The following is an 8,457-nucleotide window of genomic DNA, read 5'->3' as shown; positions in this document are numbered from 1 at the left end:
TTCCTCCTCCCCTCCCACAACTCCGCCCGCGACCCACTGCGCCTGTGCGGCCGATGCGGACGCGCTCCGCCGGTCGGGGCGGAAGAGCTTCCGGTTCCCACCGGGACTCGTTGGTAAACCCGCGGGCCGGGGCAAGGGGACTTCCGGTCTCCGCGAAATTAACGGCTGGTCGGAGGCGTGGACTGTCTGGGTGGTGGGAGGATGCTCGATCAGCTGTTGTTTGCTGACCAGGCCGTCGTGGACTGTGAAGAGTGTCCAGACAGACCCGGTGGGCGGTGTGAAGAAATCGCGCGCTGACACACAAACACACTGTCAGCATTTTCCGCTGAGAGCCTAGGGCTCTGGCGCACAGGCCGCTAATGAACGCCGGCTTCCAGGACCTTTGCCCGGTTTAAACCACGTTTTTTTTTTTTTCAGTCCTACTAAATTATAACTGGCGGGGTGGGAGGGGCGGCACGGCACAGGGAACGCACTACACTTTATGCAGTTTTCATTGCTAATCATTTCTCAAGTTCAACTAGGTGAAGCTGTTTGAGAGAAGTGTTTTCATAGGAAAGTAGAGAAATTACAGAACCCTGCAACTCCTTGTTTGTCCAAGCCAGTGTGTGATCAGAATACGGTGATCTTGAAGGAAGTTTCAGATGAAATTTGGGTCTCGAGTAATAGTTTAAGAGCTTTGCAAAAGAAAGGACTGAAGAAACTGTATAGCCAGTCCTTACAGGCTATACAGACTACAGGGTGCTTGCCTTAGGGTCCTCTGAGCACCACCAGGAGTGATCCCTATTACAGCGCCATCAGTGAGCCCCCAGCATCACCAGGTATGGCTCCTACCCCTGCAACAGAGTCAGTAAAATTTCCTCGTTTTTACTTTGAGCTAGAAGTAAGATGAAGTTTTGTTTTATATTTTATCATCGCGTTTCTGAAAATTGAAAGAAAATTTGAATTTGCAACAAAATGGGCTTAAGTAGGTATTTCTTTGAACTTTGTTTTCTCTGTCTTAAATATCGGCGGGGGGGGGGGGGGGCAGCCATTATACTAAATAGACAGAGAATTTTAAAAGACAGTAACTTCCAAGTGTCCAGACATTAAGACTCCCTTTGAGTCCCATTCATCCACTTTGTGCCTTCCCTAAACTAGACACTTGGTTGACTTCAAGAGAATTCTTAAAACTTTAGTTCAGAAGGGAATTCGCTTTAGGTTATTTTTTGATTACAAAGTAGTATAAGACCTAAAACAAGAGCTACGTGGAACCAGTTCATATGGCTCACACAGCCAATGCTGACACTCTACAGACAGAAAAGAAAATCTTTAGGAGAACTACAAAGAGCTGTTGTCTTCTTCAGATTGGGTGTGATGATTAGCTTTAGGGGCGATGTAGTCTTTGAGGTAGTCTCTGATGATAAGTAGGCAGATATGATGAGGCTGTGCATTCTGGTGGGAGTTTAGAGTTGAATAAAATTGAAACTTGTAAGATAATTTGGAGAAATTGTATAAAACCTCTCAAAAGCCACTCATTCTTTGCTTGTCTCCCCTCTGGAGAAGTCTTTGTGCTTTCTTGAACACATATCTCTCTCACCCCTCAAATTTCTCTAAACTTCTCTCGACAAAAATCATTTTGCTTCCCTAATAACTTGTGAGACCTTAGGTTCTATTTCCTTGCACCCTGAACCTCAACACACACACACACACACCACACACATATACACCTCAACCAAAAAAGAAGAGGCTCCTGGGTTGTAGATCCTGGGGTATGGAAGATTGAACGGTGAGACATGTATCTCATATGAGAGAAAGATATGAATGTTAAGCTCACGGATTCAGATTAAATTTGCGTTATTATAATGGAAATATAGTAACTTGAAAGCTCAAATTAATTGATGCTAACATACAAATTGAAGGCTCTGAGACATTGGAATAGGGGCTGGAGAGATATTCCAGTGGGTGAGGCGTTTGTCTTGCATACAGGCAACCAGGATTTGATCCCCTATACCATGTATGGTTTCCCCAAGCATCCCCAGGACTGCAGAGGCAGAGTAAGTTCTGAGCACCATCAGGTATGGACAAAAGTTTTGTTTTTGTTTTTTAAAAAGAAAAGAAGAAGAAGAAAAAAATTAGACTAAGCTTAAAGATTTTGCTGTTGAAGAATGCAGTTAGTAGAACACGATCAACAAAAGGATCATTGAAACCTGGTGCTATGGCAGCAAAGTCCTCATTATGTTTAATAAATTCATTTGTCTGAGCTTTTGTTTCTAAGAAAATGTTAGAGAGGTTTCTAGATTATTTCTAAGGCCCTTCCTAGGCAAAAACAGCAAGGATTTGCTGAGTACATGACTTAATTAAAAGTTCAGATTCTCCCCCTGCCACCACCAGTAACCTTGTGTTTGGTTTGTCTCCCAACAGAATGGGTCAAAAGATTAACTAAGAAATACAAGCAAAAAAATACCTTTAATGTGTGACAAACATCCACAAATTTGATTTGCCTTGTTGAACTGAGCTAATGTTGAACTAGTAACTTGTTATTGCCCCAGGACTGATGACTAAGGCTTAGTAAGCTTCCAGGAACCTTGGACTTGGAAGTCTTACCTAAATAAACAATTTTTTTTTTAAGTACAGAAGTAGGTGCTATTGCAGGTTTCTTAGTTTCTAAAACCCAACACAAGAAGAACAATCTTTTTAAATTTTTCAAATGTCTTTGTTTTGTAGAATTTTGATATGGAGTTGAGACACATAAAAAAGTCAAGAAGTTTTCCCTTTTTTGATATGACAGGCTGGATCGTTAAATCCATTGATCTCTCAACTACTTCATCTGAGCATCTAGCATGCTGTCACTTTGCACTGGACCTCAGGAGGAAAACTGTTAAACTGACCCTGCCCGTGAGAAGTCCAGTAGAAGCAATGAACACAAATAATAATTGCTACTGTGTGCATTTAAAGTGAAGTAAGTGCTATGATGATGACAATATACATATTGTGCTAGGAAATGAAGGGAAGTCCCTGAGGCCATAATTTCAGCTGGAACTAAAGATTGAGAGGGGTATGCTATCGGCCAAATAGCAAGTGTAGGGGGATGAAGCAATAGTACAGTGGGCAGGGCTCTTTCCTGGCACACAGCTGTCCAGAGTTTGATTCCTGGCACCACATATGGGCCCCCAAGCACCATCTAGAGTTATCTCAGAGCACAGAGCAGGTGTAAGCCCTGAGCACCACGGGGTGTGGATCAAAAACGCACAAAAATTCAAGTTGAGAAAAACACTATTAGTGGAAATTCTTGGTCCATTTCAGTTAAAAGATGGCAGCATAGGATGGTGGGTGCTACAGTGATTGGGGTGGAAAGATACATATTAAAAATGTGTATTTTTAAAGATTTCTCATGCCACTGATACCAATATACATTTTTCAGACTATACACTGTTCAAATAACTTGAAAAAGAAAGTAATGCCTCATAATGAAAAGTAAATATTATATATTATTAAAATAACTTTGTATGCATGCATACTATTTTTATCATCAGGCCTTTCATTAAGTAAACCTAATCTTGTTTTTATGAAAACATAATTTTATTTGATGTTTTATAATCTTTGCTAGTCTGGTCATTAAAGATCATTTCATGGTTAAAAAATAAAATAAAATAAAAAATAAAAATAAAAATGTTTTTTAGTTTTTGTTTTTGTTTTCTTTTTGAGTCACACCTGGCAATGCACAAGGGTTAACTCCTGGCTCTGCACTCAGGAATAACTCCTGGCAGTGGTCAGGGGGCCATGTGGGATGCTGGGAATCAAACCCGGGTCAGCCATGTGCAAGGCAAATGCCCTACCCACTGTGCTATCACTCCAGCCCCTAAAATTGTGTTTTAACATCAAAACACAATATATGTAAGGCATAATGGTAATTTCAGTTGTATTTCAGGTGCTCAAACCTCTTTTAAAATAAATCCTGAATAGGAGATGAAATATTAAGGTTAAGAGCATTGATTCTCAGCCCTGGCTACATTTATGATAATTTTGAATGAATTTAATTCAAAGCTCTGGTGCTTGAACCCTGCCCTCCATATATTTTGATTTAATTGGCTTGAAGGGAGAGGATCTGGCTCCTTTAAAAAAAAATCAATAATCGTGTATAACTTTTTTGGGTGAGTGATTTCCACACCCAGTGGTGCTCAGGGCTTACTCCTGGCTCTGTGCTTGGAACCATTTGCAGTGCCAGGGTTGACAGCATGCAAGGTAGGAACCTAAACCGCAGTACTATCTCTCTGGGCACCTTTGTGGTTTTGTTTTGTTCTGTTTTAAGGCCACCCAGCATTGTTCAGGGCTTACTGCTGACTCTGCACTCAGAGATTGCTCCTGGTGAACTCAGGAGCAATCCATATAGGGTGCTGAGAGTCAAACCTAGGTTGGCTGTGTGCCAGGCAAACATCCTACCTGCAGTACTACCACTGGCCTCACCCCTTGGAATCTTAATGTTCAAACAGAATTTAGAACCATTAAATTAAAGTGAACTTGCTCAAAGCAACTAAGTAAGTAGTAGAGGAGGCCAAAATTAAACCCAGAGTTATTTGATCCCAAAGCTGATACTCCTAGCTACTCTGCTGCTCCTTGCCAGTGTTCAACAATGTATAGCACACACAAGTTGCCTGCTACCAACTTCATTGAACTCTGAGACAGAGATGGAGACAGAGCCCTTGCCTTCAATAAATTCACAGCTTCATAAAGCAGAAGGATCAGTAAATGAAGCCGAGACAGCTAAAGTCTAAAGACAGCTAAAGTCTAAAGACAGCTAAAGCAAGTCAACGGAGAACTCTCAGCAAGATTAGATATGTTCTTCCTATTTTAAACAAAATTATCATTGAAGGGAACTGATGGCAGGCAATCGAGGTCCGCAGCTATTGCAATCTTCAGCTAAGATGTGGTGCAAGGGCACAGAGAGATTTGGCAGGACTGACCTGCTGGCAGCTGATGAGAAATTGAGAAAAAGAAGTGAAAGATGACTTCAGAGATTTCAGTATGAATGACTGACGGAAGTAACACCATTCATCTACAGCAGGAATATAGGAATTAAATTTGAGGGTGGATTAATTTGACATATCCAAACATAGAGGCCAAAGAGATAGTCCAGAGGTTAAAGTGCTTGTCATGTGCATGGCTAATCCTGGTTCAAATCTTGGCACTGCATATGACCCCCTGAGCATCTCCAGATCTCCAGGACTGATCCTGGAGCACAGGGCCAAAAGTAAACCCTGAGCACTGCTGGATACAGCTCAAAAACAAGTAGACAAATTTCATGACTTCATGTTTCCTGACAGCTACATAGTATTCCATTGTGTAAATATACCAGAGTTTCTTTAGCCAATCATCTGTTTTCGGGCACTCTGTTTTTTTCCATATTGTGGCTATTGTGAACCGAGCGGCAATGAACATGGAAATGCAGATGTCATCTCTACTATACCTTTTTGCCTCTCCGGGATATATTCCCAGGAGTGGTATTGCTGGGTCAAATGGGAGCTCAATTTCTAACTTTTTGAGAATTGTCCATATTGTTTTCCAAAAGGGCTGAACCAGTCGGCATTCCCACCAGCAGTGAAGGAGAGTCCTTCTCCCCACATCCACGCCAACACAGGTTGCTTTTGTTTTGGGGGATGTGGGCCAGTCTCTGCGGTGTGAGATGATATCTCATTGTTGTTTTGATCTGCATCTCCCTGATGATTAGTGATGTTGAACATTTTCTCATGTGCCTCTTAGCCATTCGGATTTCTTCTTTGGAAAAGTTTCTGTTCATTTCATCAGCCCATTTTTTGGGTTGGCAGTTTTCTTCTTGTGGAATTCAACCAGTGCATTATATATCCTTGTTATCAACCCTTTATCGGATGGGTACTGCATAAATATCCTTTCCCATTCTGTAGACTGTCTTTGTATTTTGGTCACTGTTTCTTTTGAGTTGCAGAAGCTTCTTAGTTTGAGATAGTCCCATTTATTTATCTTTGTTTTCACTAGCTTAGCCAGTGGCGTGTCAGCTTTGAAGATACCTTTGGCTTCAATGTCGTGGAGGGTTTTGCCGACCTTATCTTCAATGTACCTTAGGGATTCTGGTCTGATGTTGAGGTCTTTAATCCAAGTATCATGTTGAGTGAAATGAGTCAGAAAGAAAGAGACAGACATAGAAAGATTGCACTCATATGTGGAATATAATGTAACTGAGAAGTACAAGTTGGCAACGATGCAACTTCTGGCAGATATCTCTCTGGACTTAGTTACTAAAATACTAAATTACAGAAACCCAAAACTGAGAGGCCGCTAAGTGTGGTCACTTGACCTCATACCTCTTCATCCTCAGCAATGGAAAACAAATTATCTAATGCTTCCTTTTCAGCAGGTCTGACTTTAGGGGAGAGACTCTCCAAACAATAATAGTGAGTTTTGTTGAAATATTGTATGCAATCAAAGTGAAAGTAAAGTGAAATTTATTAGTTACACAGGCCGGGGGGGGGCTTAGGGTGGGGGGGCTAGGGGCGTGGGGGGGTTTGGTGTGGGAGGGGGCGGGGTGGAGCTATACTGGGATTCTTGGTGGTGGAATATGAGCACTGGTGAACGGATGGGTATTCGAGCATTGTATAACTGAGATTTAAACCTGAAAACTTTGTAACTTTCCACATGGTGACTCAATAAAAAATTTTAAAAATAAATAAATAAATAAAAAACAAGTAGACGTGTGTGTGCTATATATACATATGTTTATTTTTCAGGGTGGAGGGCACAACCGGCTGTATTTTGGGTTTACTTACTCTGGGCTCTGTGCTCACTCCTGGTGGGGACTGGGCGGGGGGGCGCAGGCATGTGTGGTTCTGTGGACCAAACCTGGGTTAGCAGTATACAAGGAAAGTACCTTACCCACTGTATGGGAATCAACTCTACCATTAATTGGGCTTCATTTGGGCAAATGGTAATTTTAATCCATCTCTTTTCTTTCTTTTTTTTTTTTTTTTTTGCTTTTCCAGTCACACCCAGCAATGCACAGGGGTTACTCCTGGCTCTGCACTCAGAAATTGCTCCCGGTGGTGCTCAGGGGACCATAATGAGATGCTGGGAATCGAACCCGGGTTGGCCACGTGCAAGGCAAACACCCTACCTGCTGTGCTGTCACTCCAGCCCCCTGTTTCTTAAATAAGTGTAAGACACAAGGCAATCTCAAGAGAAATCATGGAGCCTATCCTGCTAGAGAATGATCCATTACACGTAACTGAAGTCAACTCAAAATCTTGAGGGACGGAGGGGCTCCCAAATGGTGCTCCAGAGACCTGAGGCTCTTCCTGCTCCAACTGGAGAGGCAGTTAAGTTTAATGCAAGGCCTGAGGATGCAGTGCAACATGGGCCCTGCCATGCTGGGGATTACCTGGGCCTTGCTGCTGGTGCTCCGGGCCTCCAAGGCTGCACTCTGCAGCATCCTAGAGAGCCACAAAGTGCTGGGATACAGCCAGGGCGGACTCCATGCAAAGCAAACTCTTCTATCTCTGTGCCGCTCTCAAACCAAGTCATTTTAAATAATCCAAATAGATTAGAGGTTCTTGAAACTAGAGTCATACCCCATAAAGATATCCACTTTTAAATGAAACTAGATTATCTGGTGGCAGAGAGATAGTACAGAGGGTAGGATGCTTGTCTTGGACATGGCAACCCGAGTTTAAGCCCAGCACCCCACATGATCCCCTAAGTCCCACCAGGAGTGATCCCTGAGCACAGAAGCAAGAGAAAGTCCTGAGAACCACTGAAGGTGCCACTCCCTCCCAAATTAGAATCTCCAGGGTTTTTCATTATTTATGCTTAGTAAAATTCTCTAACATAAACTCCCAGTCCCAAAGTTCCTTAGAATTAACATGTGCATCAAGCAATCCTAAAATTCATATGGAACAACAAATGCCCACAGATATCAAACAATTCTTGGGAAAAAGACGATGGGAGGCATCACCCTCAAACTTTACTACAAAGCAGTAAGAATTAAAACAGCATGGTACTGGAACAAAGGCAGAGCCGCAGACAAATGGAACAGGGTGGAATATCCCTACACACAACCCCAAAGGTATGATCATCTAATCTTTGATAAGGGAGCAAGAGATATGAAGTGGAGCAAGGAAAGCCTCTTTAACAAATGGTGCTGGCACAACTGGACAACCACATGCAAAATAATGGGTTTAGACCTCGACCTGACACCATGCACAAAAGTCAGATCAAAATGGATTAAAGACCTCAACATCAGACCACAAACCATAAGGTACATTGAAGACAAGGTCTACAAAACCCTCCACGATATGGAAGATAAAGGTATCTTCAAAGATAACATCCAACCAAGTGGAAACAGAGATAAACAAATGGGATTACATTAAACTAAAAAGCTTCTGCACCTCAAAAGATACAGTGACCAGAATACAAAGACAATGTACAGAATGGGAAAGGATATTTACACAATAC

Source organism: Sorex araneus, chromosome X (assembly GCF_027595985.1).
Source record: "Sorex araneus isolate mSorAra2 chromosome X, mSorAra2.pri, whole genome shotgun sequence".
Lineage (NCBI taxonomy): Eukaryota > Metazoa > Chordata > Mammalia > Eulipotyphla > Soricidae > Sorex > Sorex araneus.
This window is presented reverse-complemented; position numbering follows the sequence as displayed.